General features: G+C 43.3%; 1 long non-coding RNA gene across 1 annotated transcript; it reads left to right on the forward strand.

Moving 5' to 3' along the window:
* The first annotated feature begins 7,723 nt into the window (after positions 1 to 7,723).
* On the forward strand, positions 7,724 to 9,342 carry LOC120438205. The gene is made up of 2 exons (XR_005611715.1): positions 7,724 to 8,453; positions 8,670 to 9,342. It is a non-coding gene; the product is annotated as an uncharacterized LOC120438205 (long non-coding RNA).
* Positions 9,343 to 16,835: the final 7,493 nt, after the last annotated feature.

Below are 16,835 nucleotides of genomic sequence, written 5' to 3' on the forward strand. Positions count from 1 at the left end.
CACTCAGACTCTACTCAAAGGATTACCACAATTAACCTAACAGACCTACACCTTGGTTCACAGATTCACTTTGTCTAAGGTTTATTTCTGGGATTTCACACAACCCAGTATTCAGATCATGAATACATAATGGGTTTGGATTTACAACATTATGAATGAAATGTGCTCTATTTGGAAGCAGCATGCCCCCCTCTCCTTTCCAGGGGTTGTGTGTGAGACTTTAAATCATCAAACTGTAAATTACAAGTTGTAAATTGATCCCTTTACCCCTGGTCCTAAAATGAATATTTATTTTCTCACTCTTCTTATATTTATTGTTTGTTTACTTGCACTGCTGTAACTGGAGCCTCGTCGTCTCGTCTCTATATACTGGACTGTATGTAGCGGAGATGACAATAAAGTTTACTTTGACTTCAGCAGCGAGCAGGCGCACCTCGCAAACGGAGGGCGCCCTTACTCCCAGCAAATGGACGATAGAAAACCGATCGGTGCCTACACTGAAAAAAGAACCAACTTAAGTGAATTATTTCAATTGGTAACACCTAATTTAATTAAGTTCTTTGAAATGAAGTGAATACATTAGAGTGCACAACTGATTTATCTAATGTATTAACTTCATTTCAAAGAACTTAATTAAATTAGGTGTTACCAATTGAAATAATTCACTTAAGTTGGTTCACCTATTTTCTTTTTACAGTGTACAACATTCCCAATATGCGCTGGCATGATATCGGGGCAGCATGAATACGAGCAATTTTTTTTTTATTTTATTTTTTTCGCCGCCCCCCACCACGATGCCGCTCCGGGCAACCGCCCGTGTCTCCGGTATCAAAAACCGCTTCTGCCTTTACTACTGTGCTTTGATGTCGCTTGTAAGGGTGAAACTCATTGTGAAACGTTTGAGAACCACTGCTACAGAACAATGGAGATTCCCGTTATATGGTAACACCTGCACCTCACGTGACGCCCAGAATTGTACAATACTGATGCTTGAGTGTGTAGAGTGTTGAGCGCGTGATCAGTGGAAAAACTCACGAAACTTGACCTCGTGGCTCACTTGCACTTCTAATCTATTCGTTTGCACACTTACACACACTCGGCTGTGGTTTCCTGTTTTGCTACACTCTGGAGAGCCTCGCCTTTAACGGTCTTCTCTCACAGAGAGCAACAGAAAACCTCACTCAGAAAACTTCGAAAAACTCAAGATTGACTGAACTCAGTTCAAAGTTACCTTGACACTTACCTTTAGACGTGAGAGGTAGTGATGGTCCGCTTGAAGCTGATGCTCCGGTGCGTGTGCCAAAAAGATCAACGAAATGGCTCTTAGAGCCGAATCTTTGACGTGAACGACGCAAGCCGTGGGGTTTTTTTCTTTCTCTCACCCTCTCTCTCTCACTTTTTTCCCGCTTCACTCCGCACTCGAGCCTTGTGCTTTGCGCTGGGCAGAGGGGGGAGGGGCGGTAGTTACACTCAGCAGCACAGGAACAGAGCAGGAGGGAGAGAGAGAGAGAAAGAGAGCCAGGGACAACAACGTCACGATAGAAAGGTATAGTAATCATCCACAACTATTTTCAGTTGCAGATGATAAAGGATTCAGAAAGTTTATTCATGCAGGCCCATATGACAGAGAATATGCATCTTCTTTTTGTTTTCATATTTTAATTTATATTTAATTGTGTTGTGGTTTGCAGTGTTTTGTGTTGTTTCACTTTAAATTTGTTTAAAAGGAAAAAGCTGAAATTATAAATAGTTAAAAGTTGAACTGTGACTAGTTGGTTTTTGTATTATATGATTTATTTATTACATTTTATATCTGTGGAATAAATAAAAGTATATTTACGGTGGCTCCTAGAGAAAAAGCACGTAAAAACTCCAAAACACGTACAAAACACAACAGAAGTGCTCCAGGATGCTCGGCGCAGTGTTGAGCTTTTGTTACCTAGAGCCTACACAGCCAGCAAGTACCAACGACCGGATTTGGTGTGTGGTAGTAACAGGTAAATGAACATTTTTTTTTATTATTTGAATATATATGAGTGCTTGTGTATAAATATACAAAAAATACACATATGCTTTCAATTGTGTAATTTAAGTGATCTAGGTAGCTCTGTTTTGGAAGTTCAGTTCATGCTAGAAATGGGTTTTTGGTGTTTTAACATGCTTTGGAGTTTCTCCGAAAGAGCCTGCTCTTTTTAGTGAGCCAAGCCGAAAGAGCCAGTTCTCTAAAAAGAGCCGGAAGTCCCATCACTAGTTGTGTAATATGCTGGTATTGATATGATCAAAAATGAACTGAGTTGTTTCCTATTCTATAGAAATTGTACATCTAATTAATAACAAGGCTTTCTGCTGATGTTACTAATTAAAAATGTATTGTTTTATTTTTAAGCAACAACTTTTTAGCATGCAATCAGTCCATGCTGTACAGGACAGATTTGTAAACTGTGCATACAAAAATAGACTATTTTACAAAATTGCTCATTCAACAAATGTAAATCACAGCAGATTTTTGTTGTTGTAGGTGCACAGTCACAACTAGAAATGTGGGGGGAACTCCTCAAAATTGAAGGCAGAACAGGAAAATACATGGAAATAACAATTTTCCTTTAAGCACATCAGTAAAGGTCGATCCGGATACTTGATAACTGTTGGTATAGGTATGACATGAATTTGAATCTCAATTCAATTCAATTCAATTCAATTTTATTTATATAGCGCCAAATCACAACAAAAGTCGCCTCAAGGCGCTTTATATTGTACAGTAGGTAGCACAATAATAAATACAGAGAAAAACCCAACAATCATATGACCCCCTATGAGCAAGCACTTTGGCGACAGTGGGAAGGAAAAACTCCCTTTTAACAGGAAGAAACCTCCAGCAGAACCAGGCTCAGGGAGGGGCAGCCATCTGCTGCGACCGGTTGGGGTGAAAGAAGGAAAACAGGATGAAAGACATGCTGTGGAAGAGAGACAGAGATTAATAACAGATATGATTCGATGCAGAGAGGTCTATTAACACATAGTGAGTGAGAAAGGTGACTGGAAGGGAAAACTCAAAGCATCATGGGAATCCCCGGCAAGCCTACGTCTATTGCAGCATAACTAAGGGAGGATTCAGGGTCACCTGGTCCAGCCCTAACTATATGCTTTACCAAAAAGGAAAGTTTTAAGCCTAATCTTGAAAGTAGAGATAGTGTCTGTCTCCCGAATCCAAACTGGAAGCTGGTTCCACAGAAGAGGGGCCTGAAAACTGAAGGCTCTCCCTCCCATTCTACTTTTAAATAGTCTAGGAACAACAAAATCTCCATTATCACAGGTTTTAATTGGGAGGCAACATGCAGATATACAGGAGGACTATAAACAGCAATTCCTATTGCATACAACTGTTTTAGAAAATACCAACAACACTGTTAATTTATCACTTGCTGGTCTATAGACTTTACAGTGTGGATGGATGGAAAATCCATCTGGCTCCACTCTTGCTGAATTGGTGCTACAAACAACTCTGCGCTCGGCTTTCCTGGCTGTGTGTGGATTTATACTTACAAATTTTGACCCTATTTTTCTTCCTTTCAGCTGATTGGTCAATTTCATGTCAATCACCAATTAAACAATGCAATCAGAGAACATCTCCAAAAGTTGATTCTGTTCATCTGGACGAAGCGTTTTCAGTGGGAGAAAATGCTAAAAAGCTACGTCCAGATGAACAGAATCAACTTTTGCAGATTTACTTACCTGGATGATTGAGCATGCATCAAGACAATCAGACAACAGATAGGTTTGGCTGTTGGAGGGCTGCTTCACGGAGCTTCAGGTCCTGGAAGAATAAATTCCCTTTTACATACCAGACCAGCATTTTTCTTCATTACCATGAAGGAAAACAGTCTGTGTGTGTCCGAGTTCAGTGGTTTTTGTGTCACAGGGCTTATAATATGTGTAAAAATCTGGCCAGGGACCATCACATCACACTGCTATCATATTTTTCTGTTACTATCATGTTTCTTTTCTGAGATGTTGTTACTTTTATGACAGATGTAACGAGAAATCTTCCTGAAAGTAAAATGTTTTATTCTAATCAAATATTTGATTCTGATAACAGATAAAGATTTTTTTTTTACTTTTGTTCCGCTATGATAGTTTATACAAATTTTGGCCAATTCCTATTTATTTTAATAGGCTTTAGCCCCCAAAAAGTCGCCAGCGACAGGTTTTTCCAGACCTGTCTTGTCAAACCTGAGCTCTACCAGGGGCCCAACACGCCTGGACTTTTAGAAGAAAAGAGATGTCCGAAAATAAACCACATGGTCAAATACTTGATTTTGTTCAGTGTTTTCGAATTGACTAATTTAAATATTTTATTCATGTACATTTTGATTGCCTTTTCAGTAAAAACAGCAAAATTTCAATTTCTTTTTTTTCTGTCATTAATCCTTGATTACACTCATATAGTATACAGTAGAGGAAAAAACCTACCAGATGTGTAAAGTAGTAGTAATACTGAAAAAAAGGGACAAAAGCACACACGCTCACAGCTGATTTTATGACACTTTTACAGCTAAAACAATATATAATTCCGGTTATCCTGCGTAACATTATTGGGGATAAAGGGTTAAGGAACCGCAATTAATTTTTTTAGTTTAGCTTGTGTTTACTACCATTTTTTTTTATCACCACACAGTAAACATTAAGTAATATGTAAAGTGTCCATTTATCCTCCATGCCTGGTCCATTATCTTAAGCTTAGGCTGCTGCCCCCCGCAACCCAATCCGGTACTAAGTAGTGCGCATGCGCCAACCAGCGTGCAGCCTGTTGCAGTCGCTCCTGCTTTTTCTCTTAGTTTAGCTTTGTTTTCTTACTATTCTTTTTTTTTCTGACTTGTATTTTCATCCGTTTATTATCTTTCACCCAATCATGTGGATTGAGAGAGTTTTTCTTCTTCTGGTAGCCGTGAAACTATTACTTTTATCAAGGAACGGGACCGCGGCACATCTCCTACACTCACGGACTGTTTACTCCAGAGATCAGCTGATCGCCCTGATGCCGGCCGGCTCGCTGGCCAGACCCGCGGAAGTACCAGCTGAAATTTGGAGAAAAACACATCGGGGATGCAGAGGTCAAGGACAGAAGAGAAAAAAAGAAGGAGACGGTGAGACAGCGGAGGCTCGAAGTGAGGAGGAGGTATAAACCGTGTCTGCCGTCTATCGTGATGGGAAACGTGAGGTCCTTAGCGAATAAAATCGACGAGCTCTCAGCACTGGTACGGAGTCAGAGGGAATACCGAGAGTGTAGCCTGATGTGTTTCACCGAATCATGGATGCACCAGGACATTCCCGACGAGAATGCCTCCGTGGAAGGCTTCCACACTGTTCGGGCGGACAGGGACAGCATCGCTAGCGGTAAGCGGAAAGGAGGTGGGCTTGCTGTTTTAGTTAACAACCGGTGGTGTAACCCTGCCAACATAACAATCAAGAAAAGGATTTGTTGCCCGGACATTGAACTGTGTGCTGTAGGACTCAGGCCGTATTATTTACCCAGGGAATTCTCTCACGTCATCTTGGTGGCTGTTTATGTTCCTCCCTCTGCTAACCCCACAGCTGCATGTGACACTATCCACTCTGCCATAGCCCGGTTACAGACTCAGCACCCGAGTGCCTTTATTGTGGTCTCGGGTGACTTCAACCATGTATCACTGGACAATACACTTCCAACATTCAAACAATATGTGGACTGTCCCACCAGGGAGAAAATTCTAGACCTACTGTATGCTAATGTAAAGGATGCATACAGCTCCTCCTCCTCCCCCACTTGGTAGATCAGATCACAACCTGATTCACCTCACCCCACGCTATGTGCCAATTGTGAGGAGGGAACCTGTGACCACGAGGAGCATTAGGAGGTGGTCAGAGGAGGCCTTAGCGGAGCTACAGGACTGTTTCGAGGTGACCCTCACGCTGAGGACATCAATGGGCTTACTGAGTGTATCACAGACTACATAACTTTCTGCACCGACTCCATTGTTCCAACTCAGACTGTTCATTGTTACCCAAATAACAAGCCGTGGGTGACTAAGGACATCAAAGCCCTCCTCAACGACAAGAAGAGGGCTTTCAGAGGGGGCAATAAAGAGGAGGTGAGAAGGGTCCAGGTGTTACTAAAGGACAAGATCAGAGAGGCTAAGGACAATTACAGGAGGAAGCTGGAGTGGAAACTCCAGCAGAACAGCATGAGAGAGGTGTGGAGGGGCATGAAGACCATCACTGGATTCAGGCCAACCAACAGCAGGGGAGCTGAGGGAGGTGAGGATAGAGCTAATGAGTTGAATCTGTTTTTCAATAGATTCGACACCACAGTGTCTGCTCACACCCCCTCAACCTCACCTGTAGTCAGCCTGGAACCCAGAGCCACACCACTGTGCCAGCCTCTCTCTTCCCATAGCGCTGTTGCCTCCTGTGGGATTCCTGACACCCCTCCCCCACCCATCACCTTCACTCAATACCATGTTGAGAGGCAAATGAGGAGACTTCACTCAGGCAAGTCTGCTGGACCAGACGGAGTGAGTCCCCGCGTCCTCAAGGCTTGTGCCCCCCAGTTGTGTGGAATCTTTCACAAACTGTTTATGCTGAGTTTGAGCCTGCAAAGGGTCCCAGTGATGTGGAAAACATCATGCCTCGTCCCTATTCCAAAGACGCCACGTCCCAGTGGCCCCCAGGATTACAGGCCCGTGGCACTGACCTCCCACATCATGAAGACTTTGGAAAGGCTCATCCTGGACCAGCTGCGACCCATTGTAAGACCACATCTGGATCCCCTGCAATTTGCCTATCAGCCTCGTCTCGGAACAGAGGACGCCATCATCTACCTGCTCAACCGTGTCTACACCCATCTGGACCAGCCAGCGAGCACTGTGAGGGTCATGTTTTTTGACTTTTCCAGTGCTTTCAATACCATCAGGCCGACCCTCCTGGGTGATAAGTTAACAGCGATGCAGGTGGATGCTTCACTGGTGTCCTGGATTGTTGATTACCTGACAGGAAGACCACAATATGTACGTCTTCCACAGTGTGTGTCTGACAAGGTGATCAGCAACACAGGGGCACCACAGGGGACTGTCCTCTCCCCCTTCCTCTTCACCCTCTACACCACAGACTTCAGCCACTGCACAGAGACCTGCCATCTTCAGAAGTTTTCTGATGACTCTGCAGTGGTTGGATGCATCAGCAGGGATGATGAGACGGAGTACCGGGCTGTGGTCAACTCCTTTGTCACGTGGTGTGAGCAGAATCATCTGCAGCTCAACGTGGCAAAGACCAAGGAATTAATAGTGGACTTCAGGAAGACCAGGAAACACTTGACCCCTGTTTCAATCCAGGGGTCAGTGTTGACATTGTGAGCACTATAAATACCTTGGAGTACACATTGACAATAAACTGAACTGGACAAAAACACCACAGCACTTTACAGAAAGGGCCAGAGTCGTCTCTATTTTTTGAGGCGACTGAGGTCCTTCAACATCTGCCAGAAAATGCTGAGGATTTTCTATGAGTCTGTTGTGGCCAGTGCAATCCTCTATGCTGTTGCATGCTGGGGGAGCAGGCTGAGGGTCGCTGATGCCAACAGACTCGATAAACTGATCCGTAAGGCCAGTAGTGTTGTGGGGATGGAGCTGGACTCCCTCAAGGTGGTGTTGGAGAGGCGGATGTTGTCCAAGATAAAGACAATGTTGGATAACACCTCCCACCCACTCCATGACATGCTGGTCAGTCACAGGAGCGCGTTCAGTGAGAGACTGAGATTACCGAAAAGCACCACTGAACGACACAGGAAATCATTCCTGCCTGTGGCCATCTCACTGTACAACGCATCCACTTAACCCACACATGTTTCTTTTTCTTTCTTTTTCTTTTTTAGCTATTTATTAATAAACGACTTATGTATATATATGCCTGTATATATTGTACTATTCTTAGTTAGTGTATTGTCTGTCTTGTTAATGTCTGTTTATTATGGAGCACTGTAATAAAAAAATAATTTCCCCCAGGGATAAATAAAGTATTCTGATTCTGATTCTGATTCTGATTAAGTAGAGAGGCCCAGAGTTCGCTCTCTCCAGGCACTTGGTCCATCCTCCGGGGGAATCCCAAGGCATTCCCAGGCCAGCTGAAAAACATAGTCCCTCCAGCATGTCCTGGGTGTTCTGGGTCTCTTCCTGGTGGGACATGCCCAAAACACCTCACCAGGGAGGCATCCTAACCAGAGGCCAGTATCTAATCTGTCCTTTTTGTATGTTCCCCTCAGGTTGCCATGGTAGCAGATACAGGGAGAACAAGTATAGACGATGCCACATGAAGGATGATGAAATTCCTCATATCACCTGAGCTGGCTGTGGAGTACAACATGCTTGGCCGACATGGGAAAAAAAAGTTCAGAGATTTGCGTCTTTTTAATGTTGTGTATGGTAAGTTAGTTTCACTTGAGACATTTGAACTTTAGAAAACTAAACTTTTTTAATAAAGTGTGTGAAAGTGTAACTGAGATTGGTTATCATGCAATTTGTATACATTTTTTGAGGCAATAAAGTGAAATAAACATTGTTCTTTGTAAATCATCACCAAATGAAGTAAGCTAAGATTAACTTTACTTTGGCTTGCCCATTTTTCTTCTTCATTTGCAGAGACACTGAAGAAGAATTATTTAACATCAAAAGTCAACTTGCAAGAAGCAGAGGAGGCTCTGTCCAAGTGGTTCACTGGAGCTAAAGACAGAGGAGGACTGAGGGCTGCAAGGGTACAAAATAGACTTACGGCTCTGTAAAAAAACAAAAAAAGAAACCCTGCTGATTCAAGATAAACTTTTGAGTTTTCCATCTGACTTTTTCCCCATGTTGCTACAGTTCCAAATATCTAAGGAATTTTGCTGTAGTTTGACATTTCTACTTTTTTAAAAGTTTACACACTTTGGTATACAGTTACGTAAAATCACAGTTGTTGGACAAAATGTGAAAAGATTTTGTTTATTATTCAAATATGCTTTGCTTGTGATTGTGTAAACTCTGAATGACGATTCACCCTGATAAAACATGAAACCTTGCCTATGCTTATCAAATGCCTGTGAAGACAAGTTCCTGTGCAAAGAACAACGGAAAATGGCACTTAAGCAGACGTTTAGTATAGTACGGACAGAATGTTTAGTAAGATATGCATTTGTCAGTTAAGCAATCTATATTCTGAGAACAGGCGGAGACTGCCTCCGTCTGCTGTGTAACCTACATGCCTATATAACCTGCAATAAAGAAGAGTACTGTGTGACTCTCCCGAGAGTTCACCCATTGTACATATGATTTTTTATATTGTCTCACTGTGTCTCTGTTTTACTTTGGCAGCTTTCTATTTGGGAATTTTCCCCTGACATTTCTTGGTCCTTCGAAGCCGGATGAGACAGCCTATTTAAAGCAGCTCTCACAGAAAGCACCTCACCAGGTCCCGTCGGTACGAGAAGCCCACGTTGCAACGTTTTACAAGCGGTCCGCACCGTCGGGGGCTGATCAGGTGCATCTGAAGAAACCAGCGCCAAGGTAGGACAGACCACTTTGAGATAATAAAGGTTTGCGCAAAAACGAAAACGAAACTTAAGACTCGTCCAAGACAGACTGGAAGCATTAAGCTCGTCCTGAGGACTGGTAGTCAGCTCGCCCGCAGAGGGTTGGAAGCAGACTCGTCCAAGACAGACTGGAAGCATTAAGCTCATCCTGAGGACTGGTAGTCAGCTCGCCCGCAGAGGGTTGGAAGCAGACTCGTCCAAGACAGACTGGAAGCATTAAGCTTGTCCTGAGGACTGGTAGTCAGCTCGCCCGCAGAGGGTTGGAAGCAGTAAAATAAATATTGAGCTCGTCTAAGAATGATTGGTAGCTCCCCGAAAGGGTAAAAATAGACTCGCCTGTAAGACGGAATTGGTAGTCCTGCGTGGACTCATTCCGCAGTTTAAAAAGGCTGGAAGTCAGGGACTCGCCTGTAAGACGGAATTGGTAGTCCTGCGTGGACTCATTCCGCAGTTTAAAAGGCTGGAAGCACTACGCTCGCTTTAAGGAAGCTGGTAGCGTGAACGCGCGTTAAAACTGTCTGTCTTTTATTGTTTTTTTTGGTGGAATAAGTTGATTTCTACAGCACAATAAGGAGGCTGAACTATTCCACTGATTTGTTTACTGTTGGTTGCTGAAGTACTGGTGAATCGAGAAGAAGGTCGTGTTTTATCACATAAAGTTGACACCGCTTTTGAGAATAGCTCAAAAGTAGAAGGGCGTGTCAGCCACCTCTCTCTGTTCTCGTGCCAGCGAAAGCGCCGCAGGTGTGTGTGTGTGTATTACTAAGCGCTAAATAAACAAAGAACTATCAAATAAAATAAATCAAAAATTAAATATGGGAAATAAATCTACAAAACCCGAATTGACTGCAGATGAACAATGGTTAGAGAAAAAATGCCCTGGTGCAGGAAAGATAAGCGCAAATAGGTGGAGAAATCCCAAAAAACAAACTGCACCGCCTGGGAGGGGAACTGTAGCCCTGGCCAAATACAGCAATTAAGTAAATGCCTACCACGCAGAGATAGAAAAGACTAGTGGCAAAAGAAAGTCCTGCGCATGTTCGAATACGTAAGTTTCTTTGTACCATGGCAGGAGGAAAGTAAAAAGCGTGAAGAGAAAAGAAACAAAAAGCAAAATAAACAAAGCGAAAAGCCACCTACCGAAACCACCGATCCTCCTCCTTGTCAACCACCTCCCTCAGCCCCAAGTCCCCCTGATACTGAGCAACCATACTCCCCAAATCCTTATCCCCCTGTTTCAAAAAATCCCTTTGTGAAACCACAAGACCCTTATGTCCCAGCGAGACAACAACTGGACCTAATGACCCGCGAAGACCCACCGCCATGGCCTCCAGGCCCGTTAGGGCAATTTCCGTTAATTCAGGCGCCAAACCCAGATTACGGAAAAATAGGAGAAACAAAGCAAAAAGAAAATGAGTCTGCCTCTGACTTCCTAGACAGACTACGACCAGTCTTTAGACAAAACTCAGGTCTAGAATATGATGAGGGCGTGAACACCCCTTTTGAACAACAACTAAAAAACGCGTTTCTAAAAGGCCTCCTCCCAAAGGTCCGCGCCCACGTAGATAAACATTGGGTCACTCAAAATACCGGAAGTCTAGCTGATGCTTTACAGCATGCAGAGCATGCAGTAAAGGTACAGAAAAACAAAACAGCACTGCCAGACTATGAGAAACCATTTCATTTGCATGTGGATGGCAGCTCAGGCTATATGAAAGCAGTATTGACCCAAGCTTTTGGTGACAAACAACGACCGTTAGCCGTTTACTCATGTGAACTAGATTCAGTAGCCTCAGGCCTACCTACATGTGTGCAAGCCTGTGCAGCAGCAGCAGAGGCTGTTAAAAAATCTGCCGACATTGTTTTGGGACACAAGCTGATTATCAAGGTCCCACACGCAGTAACTCCAATACTACTACAGGCTAATCTTTCTTATCTAACACATGCAAGACAGCTCTCCTACGTAGGCATCCTGCTCTCACAGTCACACATCACTGTTGAAAAGTGTGGTCAGCTAAACCAAAGCACCCTGCCCCCAACAAAAGCAGAGTGGATGACAAAACTACTGGAAAACAAAGAAATAGTTTTGAGCAACCAACTGCCGCGTGATTCTCTCCCAGTCTCTTCCAGGTCCTGCTCACAACACCCACAGCATGCAGGATTGCTGAACGACCCTCGTGGATTCATCAAAGCCACACAAAGAAGGTTGAACCAATCCAAGACCCACCAACATCTCCTTAAAGTGAGTGATAAGTTTAGACTCTGGTCCTCCCCAACCTCTAGTGTTCGCTCGGTGGGGGTAGGGTGATCAGTGGCAACACTCGTGATCCCACTCCTCTGGCTGAGGTCTACTCATTAGAGGCTACGGGTGTGTCTGGTGGTCGAGAAGAGGAGAACACTCACAGGAATGGAGATGCTAGACAAAGAACCCAAGGTTCCACTGAGGGAGAAAGGAGAGATGAACATAGACGACGTCAATATTGGACAACAGGATGCCAGCTGACAACAGTCACAACCCTTTGCTTCATGTTTGTGTTCTCAGTGTTCCTGACAATAGCCATCCCACTAAACTCATTCCACATTGGAGGCTATCAAGGTGACAAGTGGAACGAATATGACTGGTACCTGTCAAGCACGGACTGGGACCAAGGCTGGGACACTGTCTTCACCTATACTGGCAACGACTGGACACCCTACAGTGAGTACTGGCTGTGTGGACAACGTGCCTACTTCATACTGCCACCCGGATGGACGGGCACCTGTGCCCCAATCTTCATTTCAGACCACACCTTCAGGATGTCAGCTGTAAATATCTCTCAGACTACAAGACGACGACGAGACGTCTCCGCAGTGCAACCACATGACCCCATCTATGGCAGTGATGTGCCAGAGGGATTTAAGCTTTGGACCACCGGACAAAAGGTCCTCCACTCACTGTTTCCATGGGTGGGCACCGGAAAGAACATTTTAAGGATTGAAACTTTGGATTACCGCTTTGGACTGTTCCTGAATGCCTCGTGCAAAATCAACAATCAACAAAATGAAGAGATTGATGCCCTCGCGATAACTGTGATGCAACACCGAGTCGCACTGGACATGATTCTGGCTGAAAAAGGAGGACTCTGTATACTCTTTAACAACACATGCTGTACATACATTCCAGATAATGTTCACTCTTCCAACATGACCGACGCCTTACGCACGCTGAAACAACTCAGGGACGCTCAGCAACAGGACTACTCAGCAACACGAACACTGAAGATTGGCTTACCTGGCTGTTGAGTGGTTCCTGGAAATCTCTTTTAATAAAAGGACTGGTTTTTGTAGGAGTTCTTCTACTCCTACTCTGTTGTTTTACTTCTTGTATTTTGCCATGTGCACAATCAATGATTAATAAAGTTGTTGCAGTTCATGTGCAGGCATACCTGACACTGCCCATGGACGAAGATGATGATAAATCCCCCTGACACTGAAATGCTGTGATACACCAATGTATGACGTGCTGATTAAAAATGCACTGCAAGAAATCAATGGTGTTTTAACTAGTGTGAAAGTTAAACAACAGGAGGGAAATGTGAAAAGATTTTGTTTATTATTCAAATATGCTTTGCTTGTGATTGTGTAAACTCTGAATGACGATTCACCCTGATAAAACATGAAACCTTGCCTATGCTTATCAAATGCCTGTGAAGACAAGTTCCTGTGCAAAGAACAACGGAAAATGGCACTTAAGCAGACGTTTAGTATAGTACGGACAGAATGTTTAGTAAGATATGCATTTGTCAGTTAAGCAATCTATATTCTGAGAACAGGCGGAGACTGCCTCCGTCTGCTGTGTAACCTACATGCCTATATAACCTGCAATAAAGAAGAGTACTGTGTGACTCTCCCGAGAGTTCACCCATTGTACATATGATTTTTTATATTGTCTCACTGTGTCTCTGTTTTACTTTGGCAGCTTTCTATTTGGGAATTTTCCCCTGACACAAAATAAATGTGAAAAATGTTGTTTTGTGTACCCTTGTGATTTTTTTTTGATTTTTTTTTATTTACAAACTAGTATTTGTTTGCGGTCAATATATTTGGTGTCTTTCTGTCACAGAACCCATATTGGCCGTCTGATAAATTGATTTTGTGACTGTTTTGCTACATGGGGCCCACTCAGTGCCAGAAATTTGCCAATTCAAACTAGAAGTAAGATGCAACTACAGAACCCACTGATAATGCCATTCTAACTTTTTAGCTCATGTTTTCCTCATGTTGTACCCACAAAAAAATTGAAAGGTGGGGCCCGGGTGGGTTTCTGTGTACTTTGCCTAGTTGGGGCCCATTTAGTTCCCAGACTTTACCAATATAACACCGAGATGGGCTTATAAAATGGGGCCATTAAGGAACCCGCGGACAATCCTATTTGGGGCCCATTTTCAGCCCATTTCCAAACCATATGGGCCCCACATATAAATGTTGGCTGGGGCAGGGTATCCCTCAGCAGCAGTTACAATATCTTCAGAGTGACAAACTGCATTTAGCAGAACACCAATTTAAATTCAAAGAACTGGAGAATGCAGTTTATACAAACCGGGTCCACTAAACTGATCCACCTGAACAGGAGAGGAGCGCTTCCTGAACCGGTGTTTGTCAAAACATCACACATTGTCAGATTGGCCGAAAACGGCGTTCACGCCGCCGTCGCTCCAGTACAGCTGAGCAGACTGCAGCCGTGGGAGAGAGTGACTGTGTTTCACACGCTCAGCTCGAGCTTTCTGATCCTGGACTTCATGACAGATCGACCACTGTGAGTAACACTGTTTCGTCTTCGGTGGACTCTGTATCTCCTACATCAGATAACTCTGCTACTGTGTGTTTGAACTCTAAAGACATTATTCAGAGTGACACCTCGGTGTCAAGTTATTCACCGGTTGTCCTCGCTAGTGATCTTTGTGTTCCTGAGCCGTCAGACTCTGGTAATGCTCGCAGTGTTTTCTCTGAGTTAGCCAATATGGATTTTCCAGCTGTTGAGCTGAACAAAGGACTGTTATTCCACCCCAGACTCACCTACACGCTGTTACTGGCATTGTATCCCCGCTGGACTGTTTTACTCCTCAGCCTGTTGATATTGAGGTTTCCCAGCCTGAGCCCAGCCACACACCATCAACAGTTGTAAATAAAACAGTGCGTGCTGAGGAGCACAAACAGTCTAAGACTGTGTGTTCTGTAGCCGATGCTCCTTCTAGTGACTGGTTTGTGTTCCAACCTGTTTTGTCTTTTCACATTTCCGGTGCTGCCCAGCCAGCCCTGGACACAGTAAAACTTCCGCATCTGAGACTTCCTGTGTTGGTCCAACAGTTTCCCCTCTGTGATCTTTTCTGTGCCTCAGCTGGTAAACGTAAATGGTAACAGAGTGCAACCTGCCATAGTTAAACTGGCTAAAATGCTTGAACTTAGCACAAACTTCTTTGGTTCCTGCTTACACCTCAGCTTCTTATATGGCCTGGTCATGGCCCAGATAGCAAGACGACATTGAATCTATGTTGATTTTTCATCCAAACCGTCGTATATGGTCGGGGTTGAAATGCCAATGTTGTAACAACATTGAAATACTGTATAGTAAGACCGTCAGTTTACCAGAGACGTTGTAACGATGTTGATTCACCGTTGTTTTTTTGTCATTGATATTTGATCTATTTATAGTCGACCAGGTGACAACAACAACGTCGAGAAAACGTCTATTTATAGTTGACGATCATTCGGCTCCGGTCACCATCAAAAGCCATCTATTTGTAGTTGAGCATTAAATTGCATTGCAACTGATTGGGTATAAAGTACCAGAGAAAGTAGATTTATTGTTCATTTGTTATCAATGACTTGGTCTAGTTCACCAGCTTTAAAAAATCGTGTCTACGTGCAATTTATGTATAGTTGACCGGGAAATTAAAGCAGCGATCACTTGGACTATTCCGCAGCACCCCTCTCACATTGGTACATCCCCCCCAGGTATTCATTGTCTTCTACAGTAGAGCGGGACATTTGATTTACACTCAGCGGAATTGACCGGAGAAGGCATCAGTTCATGCACTGCACTGGCCTGCACCACAATTAGTATAAGGTAAGAATGAATTATTTTTTTCTACTCGTTATTTCAATGTTTGCATTTGAATACCAGTAAAAAACTCGTTAATGTTGTACATTAACAAGTTTTTTTTTTTTTTTTTTTTTTTACTGTTATTTACGTTGCTCCCACAAAATGTGGGAGCCCGAAATTCTGTCTACTTCTTACAATCCGGCAACAAATAAATTGCGCTGCGAACAAAGTCTATCAACAAAGAAAACACTTTCGTTTCATAATTTCTTCGTTATATTCCCTTACAAAGCTAGCTTTAACGCTTCGAGGTTTCCTTTGTTCTTGCCGTTGCCTCGGCGCTTGAACCAGACTTTCGCTCTGTAGTTGCTTTGTACTACAAAAAATTCTAAATCTGTGATATATGATAACCGTAATGGTAACTGTATAAATGTGTTCAAGGACTTTGATACTTTTAATGATTGGAGAGCACCCGCTTCAATTCGACGAGAAAAACGGAGAAAACGCAGCGTCAAAGGTCTGCGCCAATTTTGACGTCACACTGTGCGCCACGTTTTTGTCTCGGTGCCATGAATTCCTACAATGGCAGCCTTAGACAAAATACTGTTAATTTTAGTATATTCAGTGTTTAAATGCTTACATATACACACACAGTAACTGTCCCTTCACACATAGGACTAAGTGAACACTGTGATACGTCTGACCTTCAGTCCGAAGCTGAAACTCAGACCAGTCATAAAAGAAAGCACAAGTAAAACTTTTTTTATTCACAAACATATCTTTGATTGTTAAGAGTTTATAATCTTGTCTTTTGTACATACAGTGGCTTGCAAAAGTATTCGGCCCCCTTGAACTTTTCCACATTTTGTCACATTACAGCCACAAACATGAATCAATTTTATTGGAATTCCACGTGAAAGACCAATACAAAGTGGTGTACACGTGAGAAGTGGAACGAAAATCATACATGATTCCAAACATTTTTACAAATAAATAACTGAAAAGTGGGTGTGCGTAATTATTCAGCCCCTGAGTCAATACTTTGTAGAACCACCTTTTGCTGCAATTACAGCTGCCAGTCTTTTAGGGTATGTCTCTACCAGCTTTGCACATCTAGAGACTGAAATCCTTGCCCATTCTTCTTTGCAAAACAGCTCCAGC

This window comes from Oreochromis aureus, linkage group 3 (assembly GCF_013358895.1).
Source record: "Oreochromis aureus strain Israel breed Guangdong linkage group 3, ZZ_aureus, whole genome shotgun sequence".
Classification (NCBI taxonomy): Eukaryota; Metazoa; Chordata; class Actinopteri; order Cichliformes; family Cichlidae; genus Oreochromis; species Oreochromis aureus.